General features: G+C 45.7%; 1 protein-coding gene across 1 annotated transcript in view; it reads right to left on the bottom strand.

Moving 5' to 3' along the window:
* The window catches only part of PIK3C2A (phosphatidylinositol-4-phosphate 3-kinase catalytic subunit type 2 alpha), a 164,911-nt gene that overhangs the window by 92,368 nt on the left and 53,437 nt on the right, over positions 1–19,106 (bottom strand).

The following is a 19,106-nucleotide window of genomic DNA, read 5'->3' as shown; positions in this document are numbered from 1 at the left end:
AGAAAGAGGAAGAGGAAAGAAGAAAGAAGAAGAGGAAAGAAGAAAGAAGAAGAGGAAAGAAGAAAGAAGAAGAGGAAAGAAGAAAGAAGAAGAGGAAAGAAGAAAGAAGAAGAGGAAAGAAGAAAGAGGAAGAGGAAAGAAGAAAGAGGAAGAGGAAAGAAGAAAGAGGAAGAGGAAAGAAGAAGAGGAAAGAAGAAGAGGAAAGAAGGAAAGGAAAGAAGAAGAGGAAAGAAGAAAGAAGAAGAGGAAAGAAGAAAGAAGAAGAGGAAAGAAGAAAGAAGAAGAGGAAAGAAGAAGAAGAGGAAAGAAGAAGAAGAGGAAAGAAGAAGAAGAGGAAAGAAGAAGAGGAAAGAAGAAGAAGAGGAAAGAAGAAGAAGAGGAAAGAAGAAGAAGAGGAAAGAAGAAAGAAGAAGAGGAAAGAAGAAAGAAGAGGAAAGAAGAAAGAAGAGGAAAGAAGAAAGAAGAAGAGGAAAGAAGAAGAAGAAGAGGAAAGAAGAAAGAAGAAGAGCAAAGAAGAAGAAGAGGAAAGAAGAAGAAGAGGAAAGAAGAAAGAAGAAAGAAGAAGAGGAAACAAGAAGAAGAGGAAAGAAGAAAGAAGAAGAGGAAAGAAGAAAGAAGAAGAGGAAAGAAGAAAGAAGAAGAGGAAAGAAGAAAGAAGAAGAGGAAAGAAGAAAGAAGAAGAGGAAAGAAGAAAGAAGAAGAGGAAAGAAGAAAGAAGAAGAGGAAAGAAGAAGAAGAGGAAAGAAGAAGAAGAGGAAAGAAGAAGAAGAAGAGGAAAGAAGAAGAAGAAGAGGAAAGAAGAAGAAGAGGAAAGAAGAAGAAGAGGAAAGAAGAAGAAGAGGAAAGAAGAAGAAGAAGAGGAAAGAAGAAGAAGAGGAAAGAAGAAGAAGAGGAAAGAAGAAGAAGAGGAAAGAAGAAGAAGAGGAAAGAAGAAGAAGAGGAAAGAAGAAGAAGAGGAAAGAAGAAGAAGAGGAAAGAAGAAGAAGAGGAAAGAAGAAGAAGAGGAAAGAAGAAAGAGGAAGAGGAAAGAAGAAAGAAGAAGAGGAAAGAAGAAAGAAGAAGAGGAAAGAAGAAAGAAGAGGAAAGAAGAAAGAAGAAGAGGAAAGAAGAAGAGGAAAGAAGAAAGAAGAAGAGGAAAGAAGAAGAAGAGGAAAGAAGAAAGAAGAAGAGGAAAGCGGAAAGAAGAGGAAAAAAGAAGAGGAAAGAAGAAGAGGAAAGAAGAGGAAAGAAGAAGAGGAAAGAAGAAGAAGAAGAAGAAGAAAGAAGAAGAAGAAAGAAGAAGAAGAAAGAAGAAGAAGAAAGAAGAAGAAGAAAGAAGAAGAGGAAAGAAGAAAAGGAAAGAAGAAGAGGAAAGAAGGAAAGGAAAGAAGAAGAGGAAAGAAGGAAAGGAACGAAGAAGAGGAAAGAAGAAAGAAGAAGAGGAAAGAAGAAAGAGGAAGAGGAAAGAAGAAAGAGGAAGAGGAAAGAAGAAGAAAGAAGAAGAGGAAAGAAGAAGAAGAGGAAAGAAGAAGAAGAGGAAAGAAGAAGAAGAGGAAAGAAGAAGAAGAAGAAGAAGAAGAAAGAAGAAAGAAGAAGAAGAAAGAAGAAGAGGAAAGAAGGAAAGGAAAGAAGAAGAGGAAAGAAGGAAAGGAAAGAAGAAGAGGAAAGAAGGAAAGGAACGAAGAAGAGGAAAGAAGAAAGAAGAAGAGGAAAGAAGAAAGAGGAAGAGGAAAGAAGAAGAAAGAAGAAGAGGAAAGAAGAAGAAAGAAGAAGAGGAAAGAAGAAGAAGAGGAAAGAAGAAGAAGAGGAAAGAAGAAGAAGAGGAAAGAAGAAGAAGAAGAAGAAGAAGAAAGAAGAAAGAAGAAGAAGAAAGAAGAAGAGGAAAGAAGAAAGAAGATGAAAGAAGAAAGAAGAAGAGGAAAGAAGAAGAGGAAAGAAGAAAAAAGAAGAAAGAAGAAGAGGAAAGAAGAAAAAAGAAGAAAGAAGAAGAAAAAAGAAGAAAAAAGAAGAAAAAAGAAGAAAAAAGAAGAAAAAAGAAGAAAGAAGAAGAGGAAAGAAGAAAAAAGAAGAAAGAAGAAGAAAAAAGAAGAAAAAAGAGGAAAAAAGAAGAAAAAAGAAGAAAAAAGAAGAAAAAAGAAGAAAAAAGAAGAAAAAAGAAGAAAAAAGAAGAAAGAAGAAGAAAGAAGAAGTCCTGAGAGCAGATACATATTATATATTCACAAGATAACACTGAGCGTGTCCTTCTATATGTTCACTTCAACACAGCGCACGCACACGCCGCAGGGCAAAATGTAAATAAATGTAAAGCCTTTTCAAATCACGTCCTATCAGTGTAATTACACTCAGCTGCACTCCAATGAAGGAGGAGAACCGTCTCAAGGAGGATCACAAGGAAATGGACAGCATGGGACTTACATATGAGGGTCTGAGCAAAGGGGCTGAATACTTATCACCATGTGTTATACTGAGCAGAGGGGCTGAATACTTATCACCATGTGTTATACTGAGCAGAGGGGCTGAATACTTATCACCATGTGTTATACTGAGCAGAGGGGCTGAATACTTATCACCATGTGTTATACTGAGCAGAGGGGCTGAATACTTATCACCATGTGTTATACTGAGCAAAGGGTCTGAATACTTATCACCATGTGTTATACTGAGCAGAGGGGCTGAATACTTATCACCATGTGTTATACTGAGCAAAGGGTCTGAATACTTATCACCATGTGTTATACTGAGCAAAGGGGCTGAATAATGACCATGTGATATACTGAGCAAAGGGGCTGAATACTTATGACCGTGTGTTATACTGAGCAAAGGGGCTGAATACTTATGACCGTGTGATCTCAGTTTTTCTTTAATAAATTTGCAAACATTTCTACATTTCTGTTTTTTTCTGTAAAGATGAGGGATGGGGGCAGAGTGCACATTAATGACAAAAAATACCAAATGGCTGCAATGAAACAGTGAAAAATTTAAAGGGGTGTGAATACTTTCCATTCCCACTGTATATGCAGTCAGAAGCCTCTATTTTATATATACACAGCCTGCATCCAACATTTTATTCTATAGCTAGTAGCCTGTATTATGTAAGTAAATATAATACACACACATACACACACACACACACACACACACACACACACACACACATACACACACACACAACCGTGGTGGATGACGGCAGTGACGAGCGTTCCCTGCCCCCTCCAGCCTCTGGTTGTCAGTATACTGTGACCTGCACAGAGCCGCTGCCGCGCACACAAGTCACACATCAGGCGTCCGTACACACAAGTGCAGATCACGAGATCACAGCAGATGAGGAAGTGACAGCGTGGCCACAAACAATGCTGGCTCATTTCCCAGAGGACTCAAGGCCCCTGCCCACAGCTCCCCCCCTGATGTCAGCTGTTGTGAATACATTTGAATTAGATTCCAGTTTGGGGCTCCCTCTTGTGGTCAGTGCTGGTAACGCAGTTGACTTGCTGAATGGGAAACAGACAGCTGAGGAGGATTGGCAATCAGACCATTCAGAATGGGCCTATATAACTGAGTAGTTCCTCCTGTTTCTTGCCGGTGCACAATGTATATCCTGTGTGCTAAAGACATGTTGAAACCAGCCCTTTTCTCTGTGTCTACCAGAACTCCTCTCAGATAAGTTAGTCTTTGTACCTCTGCTTATGGTTTTCACTTTCTTGTTATTTTGCCTGTGTGGAGTTCTTGGTGGAGTTGGATCATTCCCTGCTGGCAGTATCCGTGTACCTTGCTCCATGTTCTGCTATGTATTGTGTTTTGTTATGCTTGGTACTAAATTCAGTCCCTCTATATCAGTGTTTTTCTTGGATCACAGTAACACCAGAGTACTGATATAGTGGGGGAGAGCCTGTGTAGACTCAGTATTTTTCCACATCAGGTGTGCTGGTTGTCAGGAAAAGGGGGAGGAAGTGTACGTTACACCCCCCTCTCCACCCGACAGAGCACGTGACTCGCTCTCTAGTGCCCCTATTATAGTCAGGCCAATTATGGAATTGCCAGACAATAAGCAAGGAGGCCGCTATTCTACTATGCCGATGATTGAATGGTTCCCGGTGAGAGTAAGGTATATATTCCCTTGACTCCTGAGGGCAGAATATATCTAATCCTCCCCAGATCTCACTGATATCCCCACAATGATCCTTGGCATAAACTTGCTGCCACCAATCGATTATGATAACTATTACGCCGAGCCCACAAACGTGGAATTCAGGATCGAGATAACAGAACAGCCCAAGATTAAATTATATATATTTAATCGCCTTAAGGGTACACTAGATGCTACAATATGGAATTTAATATATATATATGTCAGAATACATTTACAGATAAGACGTGGTCACAAACAGAGCCAGATGAAGCAGTTACCAAGCAGTTACCTTAAGCGTCTGGCCGCAGGGGGGCACCGTTTGACCAGGGTTTCATGGACTTCCTCACATGTGTATAGTATGCATGACCCCCGAGTAAAGACGATGCGCAGATCAATGTGCCTAACTTTTATCTGTTCTGTCTTGGGCTCATACGGCCCCCCTCGTGACATCATCCTGGCTGGGAATTCCCTCCCCCTGCTGCTAGCTGAGAATAATCTAACGTTATATTTCCCAGCCTAGCTCTGCCCCTGAGCTTCTCACACAGAACATATGACCCTCATTTTTGTTGTTGTGAATTGAAACTCTTCTGAAGGTTCCAAATCGCCTGGAGATGTTTGAAGTTAGGTTATAAACCTGGAGCTTCCCTCCCCCCTCCTGTGTAGAGCAATTCACTCCGCGGGGGGTGTGCTGGTTCAAGAGCTATCCTAATTGGATTTTGACACCTTGAGTTTTACATTTGCTGGGTCTCCAAGCAGCAGGAAGGGAGGGGGCGACATCCTGGAGTAGCTGACTGACATGACTAAATGTCATAATTCTCATCATACCTCAGGACGTCCCTTACACTGGTATTTACTAGGGTTTTTATGGATGCTGCAGACAGTGCTCTTTCCTATACAGATAGTTTGGGCCTCATCTTTGCTGAATCTATTCTCTAGCTACGTATTGTGTTTTCCTATATCACCGTAGTCTTTACATGTGGGGGGCTATCTATATCTTTGGAGACTGCTCCGAGGCAGATTAGCTTTTCTAATATTTCTCTCTGTAAGAATATTTAGTTCTCCAGCTGTGTCGAGGTGACCAGGTCATCGTAGGCTCGCCCCACGGCTACTTCTAGTTGGGTGTCAGTATAAGGTCTGCAGTCTGTTAAGGTTACAGCCACTCTGGTTATTTTTTGGGTTTCTGAGTTTTGTCCTTTTTCTGATCCTCCTCTGTCACTGAATCATAACAGTCAGCTCTGTGAGGATGCTGCCGACTGAGTATAGGAGGTGTGGTGGTCACATCCAAAGTCACCCCAAATGGCAGAGGCCTCCTCTGTCCTCCACTCTACAGACGCACGTGGAGAGTGGCCAGACATGTCATGTAGGTAACCTCAGAGCGATGATTGCCAGCGTCACCAGGAGAGATCAACAGCGTCGCAAGGATCGCAAAGATAGATCGCCAGCGTCACCAGGACAGATCGCCAGCTTTGCCAGGATTGATTGCCAGCATTCGCAAGATCACCAACATCAATCGCCTGCATCACTAGGATAGATTGCCAGCGTCGCCAGGACTGAATGCCAGGATCACTAGTCTTATCTCCTGCAATCTGAGAGCTGACAAAGATGAGCAAAACTTTTATAGTTCAGTTTGCCGAGCCTTACCCAACAAACGCCACATTCGTCAAACAAACCTTTTCGAACCCCATTAGATTCAACGGGAGGCCAAACCTAAGGCAGATAAAAACACCTTTGGGGGGGGGGGGGGGCGTTGAAAAGCAAAAATAAGTTTTACAGTGCAGCCACTCTGTTTTGGCATAGCTATTAGTTTCCTAGACTATTGACATAAGAAATATAGAGGTGGATGAGAGACAGGTGTAGGGCTGGTGCTCCCATGCCCCTGCCAGTACAGACAAGACACAACTTGGAGACCTATCTTGGAGTCTTGATATTTAAAAACCATTCAGGCAAACAGCAGGAGACTGGCATCAGTTGCCCCACATAGTGTTTGCACTGCAGGGTGGTATGGTCCATGCAACACACAGGATATGGCCTTGCATTTTCATTTAAAAAATCAAGATGTGCATGAGTGACAGGCGTAGGCCTCTTGTTCACAGAACCCTGGCACTACAGACAAGACACAATTTTGAGATCCTACTTGGAGTCTCCACATTTCCAAAAATTAAGGTCAGGCAACAATTGGCACAAGCTACATATAGTCCAACGCCGTAAGCTGGATGAGTGGGACCGGCCCTGCAACAAAGCCTGAACCAGCATTTCTACCTTGACCATAAGACAGCAGGATGACAGACAGGTGTAGGCCTCTTGCCCACAGAAGCCTGAAACAACACCATCACCTAATCTGCACAGTCTGGGACTGGGGTGGCAAAGTCACTGGACATCCACGACTTGCTCATCTTTATGACAGTTAGGCAGTCTATGCTTTGAGAGGACAGGCGGCTGCCATTATCCATCAATCCACCACCAGCAGCGCTGAAGACACGTTCTGAGAGAACGCTTGCTGCCGGGCAGGCCAAAACAGCCAAGCCGTGGCTGGAGAGCTCAGGCTACTCTTACATTCCTGAAAACCAAAATACAAACAGGTCCAATCCCCCCCTTATGGCATCGACGTTGAGCTCTAGATACTCCTGCACCATCCTCTCCAGTCATTCACTATGTGTCAGACGTCTACCTTGTTCTGCTGGTGCATGCGATGGTGTAAAAAATGTGTCCAAAAAAAAAAAATCACAGAAACTGCTTCTGGCACTTAAACTGCTGCTGCTGCTTCTGTGTTGAGGACGCGACGTTCCCATGGTTGGAATTCTAGATCTGCCATGTACGCTGTGTGCCTCCCTGCTGTCCTGTGGAAAACTACTGTTAAGATGGTCTACAAGCAAGTTTCCATACTCCAGCATCCGTGTGTCCCTTTCCAGGGGTGGAAGCATCTTGGTAAATTGACTCTTGTACCGTGGATCTCACAGAGTGGTCACCCAGTAGTCAGCAATATTTCTAATCCTAACAATATGGACATCATGTTGCAGATAGTGCAGTAAGATGGCGCTCACGTGTCGGACGCTTCCGTGCAGTCCAAGTCCATGTTGTGTTGCTGTAGGGGTAACACTGAAGCTGGTCTCCTCCGTCTCCTTCCACCAACCATGGACAAAAGAGACGGGATCAATATCTTTTTCTCCGGAATATTCTGCGCCCATTACCTCTTTCGCCTCCATTTGTTCCTCAGCTCCGGCACCTTCACCACCATTTTATCTGTTACCATGAACCCGCCTTGGTCCATGGACTCCACCCTCCCGTGACACCCGCCTGTTCAGACCTTACAGGAAATGTCATCCCCTTCCTCATCCTCCTCTGGGACCTCCACCTCCTCCCACAGACTATTCAGTGTGCTCCAACATACAGAGGAGTGGATAGTGATGCTGATGATGGCATCATCCACACTAACATACAGAGGAGTGGATAGTGATGCTGATGATGGCATCATCCACACTAACATACAGAGGAGTGGATAGTGATGCTGATGATGGCATCATCCACACTAACATACAGAGGAGTGGATAGTGATGCTGATGATGGCATCGTCCACACTAACATACAGAGGAGTGGATAGTGATGCTGATGATGGCATCGTCCACACTAACATACAGAGGAGTGGATAGTGATGCTGATGATGGCATCGTCCACACTAACATACAGAGGAGTGGATAGTGATGCTGATGATGGCATCGTCCACACTAACATACAGAGGAGTGGAATAGTGATGCTGATGATGGCATCGTCCACACTAACATACAGAGGAGTGGAATAGTGATGCTGATGATGGCATCGTCCGCACTAACATACAGAGGAGTGGATAGTGATGCTGATGATGGCATCGTCCGCACTAACATACAGAGGAGTGGATAGTGATGCTGATGATGGCATCGTCCGCACTAACATACAGAGGAGTGGATAGTGATGCTGATGATGGCATCGTCCACACTAACATACAGAGGAGTGGATAGTGATGCTGATGATGGCATCGTCCACACTAACATACAGAGGAGTGGAATAGTGATGCTGATGATGGCATCATCCACACTAACATACAGAGGAGTGGATAGTGATGCTGATGATGGCATCGTCCACACTAACATACAGAGGAGTGGATAGTGATGCTGATGATGGCATCGTCCACACTAACATACAGAGGAGTGGATAGTGATGCTGATGATGGCATCGTCCACACTAACATACAGAGGAGTGGAATAGTGATGCTGATGATGGCATCGTCCGCACTAACATACAGAGGAGTGGATAGTGATGCTGATGATGGCATCGTCCGCACTAACATACAGAGGAGTGGATAGTGATGCTGATGATGGCATCATCCGCACTAACATACAGAGGAGTGGAATAGTGATGCTGATGATGGCATCGTCCGCACTAACATACAGAGGAGTGGATAGTGATGCTGATGATGGCATCGTCCGCACTAACATACAGAGGAGTGGAATAGTGATGCTGATGATGGCATCATCCGCACTAACATACAGAGGAGTGGATAGTGATGCTGATGATGGCATCATCCGCACTAACATACAGAGGAGTGGATAGTGATGCTGATGATGGCATCGTCCGCACTAACATACAGAGGAGTGGATAGTGATGCTGATGATGGCATCATCCGCACTAACATACAGAGGAGTGGATAGTGATGCTGATGATGGCATCATCCGCACTAACATACAGAGGAGTGGAATAGTGATGCTGATGATGGCATCATCCGCACTAACATACAGAGGAGTGGATAGTGATGCTGATGATGGCATCGTCCGCACTAACATACAGAGGAGTGGAATAGTGATGCTGATGATGGCATCATCCGCACTAACATACAGAGGAGTGGATAGTGATGCTGATGATGGCATCATCCACACTAACATACAGAGGAGTGGAATAGTGATGCTGATGATGGCATCATCCGCACTAACATACAGAGGAGTGGATAGTGATGCTGATGATGGCATCGTCCACACTAACATACAGAGGAGTGGATAGTGATGCTGATGATGGCATCGTCCGCACTAACATACAGAGGAGTGGATAGTGATGCTGATGATGGCATCGTCCACACTAACATACAGAGGAGTGGATAGTGATGCTGATGATGGCATCGTCCACACTAACATACAGAGGAGTGAATAGTGATGCTGATGATGGCATCATCCGCACTAACATACAGAGGAGTGGAATAGTGATGCTGATGATGGCATCATCCGCACTAACATACAGAGGAGTGGATAGTGATGCTGATGATGGCATCGTCCACACTAACATACAGAGGAGTGGATAGTGATGCTGATGATGGCATCGTCCGCACTAACATACAGAGGAGTGGATAGTGATGCTGATGATGGCATCGTCCACACTAACATACAGAGGAGTGGATAGTGATGCTGATGATGGCATCGTCCGCACTAACATACAGAGGAGTGAATAGTGATGCTGATGATGGCATCGTCCGCACTAACATACAGAGGAGTGGATAGTGATGCTGATGATGGCATCGTCCACACTAACATACAGAGGAGTGGATAGTGATGCTGATGATGGCATCGTCCACACTAACATACAGAGGAGTGGATAGTGATGCTGATGATGGCATCATCCACACTAACATACAGAGGAGTGGATAGTGATGCTGATGATGGCATCATCCACACTAACATACAGAGGAGTGGATAGTGATGATGGCATCGTCCGCACTAACATACAGAGGAGTGGAATAGTGATGCTGATGATGGCATCGTCCGCACTAACATACAGAGGAGTGGATAGTGATGCTGATGATGGCATCGTCCGCACTAACATACAGAGGAGTGGATAGTGATGCTGATGATGGCATCGTCCACACTAACATACAGAGGAGTGGATAGTGATGCTGATGATGGCATCATCCACACTACCATACAGAGGAGTGGATAGTGATGCTGATGATGGCATCATCCACACTAACATACAGGAGTGGATAGTGATGCTGATGATGGCATCATCCACACTAACATACAGAGGAGTGGATAGTGATGCTGATGATGGCATCATCCACACTAACATACAGAGGAGTGGATAGTGATGCTGATGATGGCATCGTCCGCACTAACATACAGAGGAGTGGATAGTGATGCTGATGATGGCATCGTCCACACTAACATACAGAGGAGTGGATAGTGATGCTGATGATGGCATCGTGCACACTAACATACAGAGGAGTGGATAGTGATGCTGATGATGGCATCGTCCGCACTAACATACAGAGGAGTGGATAGTGATGCTGATGATGGCATCGTCCACACTAACATACAGAGGAGTGGATAGTGATGCTGATGATGGCATCGTCCACACTAACATACAGGAGTGGATAGTGATGCTGATGATGGCATCATCCACACTAACATACAGAGGAGTGGATAGTGATGCTGATGATGGCATCATCCACACTAACATACAGAGGAGTGGATAGTGATGCTGATGATGGCATCGTCCGCACTAACATACAGAGGAGTGGATAGTGATGCTGATGATGGCATCGTCCACACTAACATACAGAGGAGTGGATAGTGATGCTGATGATGGCATCGTGCACACTAACATACAGAGGAGTGGATAGTGATGCTGATGATGGCATCGTCCGCACTAACATACAGAGGAGTGGATAGTGATGCTGATGATGGCATCGTCCACACTAACATACAGAGGAGTGGATAGTGATGCTGATGATGGCATCGTCCACACTAACATACAGAGGAGTGGATAGTGATGCTGATGATGGCATCGTCCACACTAACATACAGAGGAGTGGATAGTGATGCTGATGATGGCATCGTCCACACTAACATACAGAGGAGTGGATAGTGATGCTGATGATGGCATCGTCCGCACTAACATACAGAGGAGTGGATAGTGATGCTGATGATGGCATCATCCGCACTAACATACAGAGGAGTGGAATAGTGATGCTGATGATGGCATCGTGCGCACTAACATACAGAGGAGTGGATAGTGATGCTGATGATGGCATCGTCCGCACTAACATACAGAGGAGTGGATAGTGATGCTGATGGCATCGTCCGCACTAACATACAGAGGAGTGGATAGTGATGCTGATGATGGCATCGTCCACACTAACATACAGAGGAGTGGATAGTGATGCTGATGATGGCATCGTCCACACTAACATACAGAGGAGTGGATAGTGATGCTGATGATGGCATCGTCCACACTAACATACAGAGGAGTGGATAGTGATGCTGATGATGGCATCGTCCGCACTAACATACAGAGGAGTGGATAGTGATGCTGATGATGGCATCGTCCACACTAACATACAGAGGAGTGGAATAGTGATGCTGATGATGGCATCGTCCGCACTAACATACAGAGGAGTGGATAGTGATGCTGATGATGGCATCATCCACACTAACATACAGAGGAGTGGATAGTGATGCTGATGATGGCATCGTCCACACTAACATACAGAGGAGTGGATAGTGATGCTGATGATGGCATCATCCGCACTAACATACAGAGGAGTGGATAGTGATGCTGATGATGGCATCGTCCACACTAACATACAGAGGAGTGGATAGTGATGCTGATGATGGCATCGTCCGCACTAACATACAGAGGAGTGGATAGTGATGCTGATGATGGCATCGTCCACACTAACATACAGAGGAGTGGAATAGTGATGCTGATGATGGCATCGTCCGCACTAACATACAGAGGAGTGGATAGTGATGCTGATGATGGCATCGTCCGCACTAACATACAGAGGAGTGGATAGTGATGCTGATGATGGCATCGTCCACACTAACATACAGAGGAGTGGAATAGTGATGCTGATGATGGCATCGTCCACACTAACATACAGAGGAGTGGAATAGTGATGCTGATGATGGCATCGTCCGCACTAACATACAGAGGAGTGGATAGTGATGCTGATGATGGCATCGTCCACACTAACATACAGAGGAGTGGATAGTGATGCTGATGATGGCATCATCCACACTAACATACAGAGGAGTGGAATAGTGATGCTGATGATGGCATCGTCCGCACTAACATACAGAGGAGTGGATAGTGATGCTGATGATGGCATCGTCCACACTAACATACAGAGGAGTGGATAGTGATGCTGATGATGGCATCATCCACACTAACATACAGAGGAGTGGAATAGTGATGCTGATGATGGCATCGTCCGCACTAACATACAGAGGAGTGGATAGTGATGCTGATGATGGCATCGTCCGCACTAACATACAGAGGAGTGGAATAGTGATGCTGATGATGGCATCGTCCACACTAACATACAGAGGAGTGGATAGTGATGCTGATGATGGCATCGTCCGCACTAACATACAGAGGAGTGGATAGTGATGCTGATGATGGCATCGTCCGCACTAACATACAGAGGAGTGGATAGTGATGCTGATGATGGCATCGTCCACACTAACATACAGAGGAGTGGATAGTGATGCTGATGATGGCATCGTCCGCACTAACATACAGAGGAGTGGATAGTGATGCTGATGATGGCATCGTCCACACTAACATACAGAGGAGTGGATAGTGATGCTGATGATGGCATCGTCCACACTAACATACAGAGGAGTGGATAGTGATGCTGATGATGGCATCGTCCGCACTAACATACAGAGGAGTGGATAGTGATGCTGATGATGGCATCGTCCGCACTAACATACAGAGGAGTGGATAGTGATGCTGATGATGGCATCGTCCACACTAACATACAGAGGAGTGGATAGTGATGCTGATGATGGCATCGTCCACACTAACATACAGAGGAGTGGATAGTGATGCTGATGATGGCATCATCCACACTAACATACAGAGGAGTGGAATAGTGATGCTGATGATGGCATCGTCCAGCACTAACATACAGAGGAGTGGATAGTGATGCTGATGATCATGGCATCGTCCCGCACTAACATACAGAGGAGTGGAATAGTGATGCTGATGATGGCATCGTCCACACTAACATACAGAGGAGTGGAATAGTGATGCTGATGATGGCATCATCCACACTAACATACAGAGGAGTGGATAGTGATGCTGATGATGGCATCGTCCGCACTAACATACAGAGGAGTGGAATAGTGATGCTGATGATGGCATCGTCCACACTAACATACAGAGGAGTGGATAGTGATGCTGATGATGGCATCGTCCAGCACTAACATACAGAGGAGTGGATAGTGATGCTGATGATGGCATCGTCCGCACTAACATACAGAGGAGTGGATAGTGATGCTGATGATGGCATCGTCCACACTAACATACAGAGGAGTGGATAGTGATGCTGATGATGGCATCGTCCACACTAACATACAGAGGAGTGGATAGTGATGCTGATGATGGCATCGTCCAGCACTAACATACAGAGGAGTGGAATAGTGATGCTGATGATGGCATCGTCCACACTAACATACAGAGGAGTGGATAGTGATGCTGATGATGGCATCGTCCACACTAACATACAGAGGAGTGGATAGTGATGCTGATGATGGCATCGTCCGCACTAACATACAGAGGAGTGGATAGTGATGCTGATGATGGCATCGTCCACACTAACATACAGAGGAGTGGATAGTGATGCTGATGATGGCATCGTCCACACTAACATACAGAGGAGTGGAATAGTGATGCTGATGATGGCATCATCCGCACTAACTACATACAGTGGAAGTGGAGTGCTGTGATGATGGCATCGTCCGCACTAACATACAGAGGAGTGGATAGTGATGCTGATGATGGCATCATCCACACTAACATACAGAGGAGTGGATAGTGATGCTGATGATGGCATCGTCCACACTAACATACAGAGGAGTGGATAGTGATGCTGATGATGGCATCGTCCAGCACTAACATACAGAGGAGTGGATAGTTGATGCTGATGATGGCATCATCCACACTAACATACAGAGGAGGTGGAATAGTGATGCTGATGATGGCATCATCCGCACTAACATACAGAGGAGTGGGATAGTGATGCTGATGATGGCCATCGTCCCGCACTAACATACAGAGGAGTGGATAGTGATGCTGATGATGGCATCATCCACACTAACATACAGAGGAGTGGATAGTGATGCTGATGATGGCATCGGTCTACACTAACATACAGAGGAGTGGATAGTGATGCTGATGATGGCATCGTCCGCACTAACATACAGAGGAGTGGATAGTGATGCTGATGGCATCGTCCGCACTAACATACAGAGGAGTGGATAGTGATGCTGATGATGGCATCGTCCACACTAACATACAGAGGAGTGGATAGTGATGCTGATGATGGCATCGTCCACACTAACATACAGAGGAGTGGATAGTGATGCTGATGATGGCATCGTCCACACTAACATACAGAGGAGTGGATAGTGATGCTGCTGATGGCATCATCCGCACTAACATACAGAGGAGTGGAATAGTGATGCTGATGATGGCATCGTCCGACACTAACATACAGAGGAGTGGATAGTGATGCTGATGATGGCATCATCCGCACTAACATACAGAGGAGTGGATAGTGATGCTGATGATGGCATCGTCCACACTAACATACAGAGGAGTGGATAGTGATGCTGATGATGGCATCGTCCACACTAACATACAGAGGAGTGGAATAGTGATGCTGATGATGGCATCGTCCACACTAACATACAGAGGAGTGGAATAGTGATGCTGATGATGGCATCGTCCGCACTAACATACAGAGGAGTGGATAGTGATGCTGATGATGGCATCGTCCACACTAACATACAGAGGAGTGGATAGTGATGCTGATGATGGCATCGTCCGCACTAACATACAGAGGAGTGGAATAGTGATGCTGATGATGGCATCATCCGCACTAACATACAGAGGAGTGGATAGTGATGCTGATGATGGCATCGTCCACACTAACATACAGAGGAGTGGATAGTGATGCTGATGATGGCATCGTCCGACACTAACATACAGAGGAGTGGATAGTGATGCTGATGATGGCATCATCCACACTAACATACAGAGGAGTGGAATAGTGATGCTGATGATGGCATCGTCCGCACTAACATACAGAGGAGTGGATAGTGATGCTGATGATGGCATCGTCCACACTAACATACAGAGGAGTGGATAGTGATGCTGATGATGGCATCATCCACACTAACATACAGAGGAGTGGATAGTGATGCTGATGATGGCATCATCCGCACTAACATACAGAGGAGTGGAATAGTGATGCTGATGATGGCATCGTCCACACTAACATACAGAGGAGTGGATAGTGATGCTGATGATGGCATCGTCCGCACTTAACATACAGAGGAGTGGATAGTGATGCTGATGATGGCATCATCCGCACTAACATACAGAGGAGTGGAATAGTGATGCTGATGATGGCATCGTCCACACTAACATACAGAGGAGTGGATAGTGATGCTGATGATGGCATCGTCCACACTAACATACAGAGGAGTGGATAGTGATGCTGATGATGGCATCGTCCGCACTAACATACAGAGGAGTGGAATAGTGATGCTGATGATGGCATCGTCCAACACTAACATACAGAGGAGTGGATAGTGATGCTGATGATGGCATCATCCGAACTAACATACAGAGGAGTGGATAGTGATGATGGCATCGTCCACACTAACATAACAGAGGAGTGGATGCTGATGATGGCATCGTCCACACTAACATACAGAGGAGTGGATGCTGATGATGGCATCGTCCGCACTAACATACAGAGGAGTGGATAGTGATGCTGATGATGGCATCGTCCGCACTAACATACAGAGGAGTGGATAGTGATGCTGATGATGGCATCGTCCACACTAACATACAGAGGAGTGGATAGTGATGCTGATGATGGCATCGTCCGCACTAACATACAGAGGAGTGGATAGTGATGCTGATGATGGCATCGTCCACACTAACATACAGAGGAGTGGATAGTGATGCTGATGATGGCATCGTCCGCACTAACATACAGAGGAGTGGATAGTGATGCTGATGATGGCATCAGTCCAGCACTAACATACAGAGGAGTGGATAGTGATGCTGATGATGGCATCGTCCGCACTAACATACAGAGGAGTGGATAGTGATGCTGATGATGGCATCATCCGCACTAACATACAGAGGAGTGGATAGTGATGCTGATGATGGGCATCGTCCACACTAACATACAGAGGAGTGGATAGTGATGCTGATGATGGCATCGTCCACACTAACATACAGAGGAGTGGATAGTGATGCTGATGATGGCATCATCCGCACTAACATACAGAGGAGTGGATAGTGATGATGATGCATCGTCCGCACTAACATACAGAGGAGTGGAATAGTGATGCTGATGATGGCATCGTCCACACTAACATACAGAGGAGTGGATAGTGATGCTGATGATGGCATCATCCGCACTAACATACAGAGGAGTTGAATAGTGATGCTGATGATGGCATCGTCCACACTAACATACAGAGGAGTGGATAGTGATGCTGATGATGGCATCGTCCGCACTAACATACAGAGGAGTGGATAGTGATGCTGATGATGGCATCATCCACACTAACATACAGAGGAGTGGATAGTGATGCTGATGATGGCATCGTCCACACTAACATACAGAGGAGGTGGATAGTGATGCTGATGATGGCATCGTCCGCACTAACATACAGAGGAGTGGATAGTGATGCTGATGATGGCATCATCCACACTAACATACAGAGGAGAGTGGATAGTGATGCTGATGATGGCATCGTCCACACTAACATACAGAGGAGTGGATAGTGATGCTGATGATGGCATCGTCCACACTAACATACAGAGGGAGTGGATAGTGATGCTGATGATGGCATCATCCGCACTAACATACAGAGGAGTGGATAGTGATGCTGATGATGGCATCATCCACACTAACATACAGAGGAGTGGATAGTGATGCTGATGATGGCATCATACGCACTAACATACAGAGGAGTGGATAGTGATGCTGATGATGGCATCGTCCGCACTAACATACAGAGGAGTGGATAGTGATGCTGATGATGGCATCATCCGCACTAACATACAGAGGAGTGGATAGTGATGATGGCATCGTCCACACTAACATACAGAGGAGTGGATGCTGATGATGGCATCGTCCGCACTAACATACAGAGGAGTGGATAGTGATGCTGATGATGGCATCGTCCACACTAACATACAGAGGAGTGGAATAGTGATGCTGATGATGGCATCGTCCACACTAACATACAGAGGAGTGGATAGTGATGCTGATGATGGCATCGTCCGCACTAACATACAGAGGAGTGGATAGTGATGCTGATGATGGCATCATCCACACTAACATACAGAGGAGTGGATAGTGATGCTGATGATGGCATCGTCCGCACTAACATACAGAGGAGTGGATAGTGATGCTGATGATGGCATCGTCCACAGTAACATACAGAGGAGTGGATAGTGATGCTGATGATGGCATCATCCAGCACTAACATACAGAGGAGTGGATAGTGATGCTGATGATGCATCGTCCGCACTAACATACAGAGGAGTGGATAGTGATGCTGATGATGGCATCGTCCACAGTAACATACAGAGGAGTGGATAGTGATGCTGATGATGGCATCGTCCGCACTAACATACAGAGGAGGTGGATAGTGATGCTGATGATGGCATCATCCGACACTAACATACAGAGGAAGTGGATAGTGATGCTGATGATGGCATCGTCCGCACTAACATACAGAGGAGTGGATAGTGATGCTGATGATGGCATCGTCCGCACTAACATACAGAGGAGTGGATAGTGATGCTGATGATGGCATCAGTCCACACTAACATACAGAGGAGTGGATAGTGATGCTGATGATGGCATCGTCCACACTAACATACAGAGGAGTGGATAGTGATGCTGATGATGGCATCGTCCGCACTAACATACAGAGGAGTGGATAGTGATGCTGATGATGGCATCGTCCGCACTAACATACAGAGGAGTGGATAGTGATGCTGATGATGGCATCGTCCGACACTAACATACAGAGGAAGTGGATAGTGATGCTGATGATGGCATCGTCCACACTAACATACAGAGGAGTGGATAGTGATGCTGATGATGGCATCGTCCAGCACTAACATACAGAGGAGTGGATAGTGATGCTGATGATGGCATCGTCCAGCACTAACATACAAGAGGAGTGGATAGTGATGCTGATGATGGCATCGTCCGCACTAACATACAGAGGAGTGGATAGTGATGCTGATGATGGCATCGTACCGCACTAACATACAGAGGAGTGGAATAGTGATGCTGATGATGGCATCGTCCGCACTAACATACAGAGGAGTGGATAGTGATGCTGATGATGGCATCGTCCACACTAACATACAGAGGAGTGGATAGTGATGCTGATGATGGCATCGTCCACACTAACATACAGAGGAGTGGATAGTGATGCTGATGATGGCATCGTCCAGCACTAACATACAGAGGAGTGGATAGTGATGCTGATGATGGCATCGTCCACACTAACATACAGAGGAAGTGGATAGTGATGCTGATGATGGCATCATCCGCACTAACATACAGAGGAGTGGATAGTGATGCTGATGATGGCATCGTCCGCACTAACATACAGAGAGTGGATAGTGATGCTGATGATGGCATCGTCCACACTAACATACAGAGGAGTGGATAGTGATGCTGATGATGGCATCAGTCCACACTAACATACAGAGGAGTGGATAGTGATGCTGATGATGGCATCGTCCACACTAACATACAGAGGAGTGGATAGTGATGCTGATGATGGCATCGTCCACACTAACATACAGAGGAAGTGGAATAGTGATGCTGATGATGGCATCGTTCCGCACTAACATACAGAGGAGTGGATAGTGATGCTGATGATGGCATCGTCCACACTAACATACAGAGGAGTGGATAGTGATG

This window comes from Anomaloglossus baeobatrachus, chromosome 10, assembly GCF_048569485.1.
Source record: "Anomaloglossus baeobatrachus isolate aAnoBae1 chromosome 10, aAnoBae1.hap1, whole genome shotgun sequence".
NCBI classification, from domain to species: domain Eukaryota; kingdom Metazoa; phylum Chordata; class Amphibia; order Anura; family Aromobatidae; genus Anomaloglossus; species Anomaloglossus baeobatrachus.
This window is presented reverse-complemented; position numbering and strand designations above follow the sequence as displayed.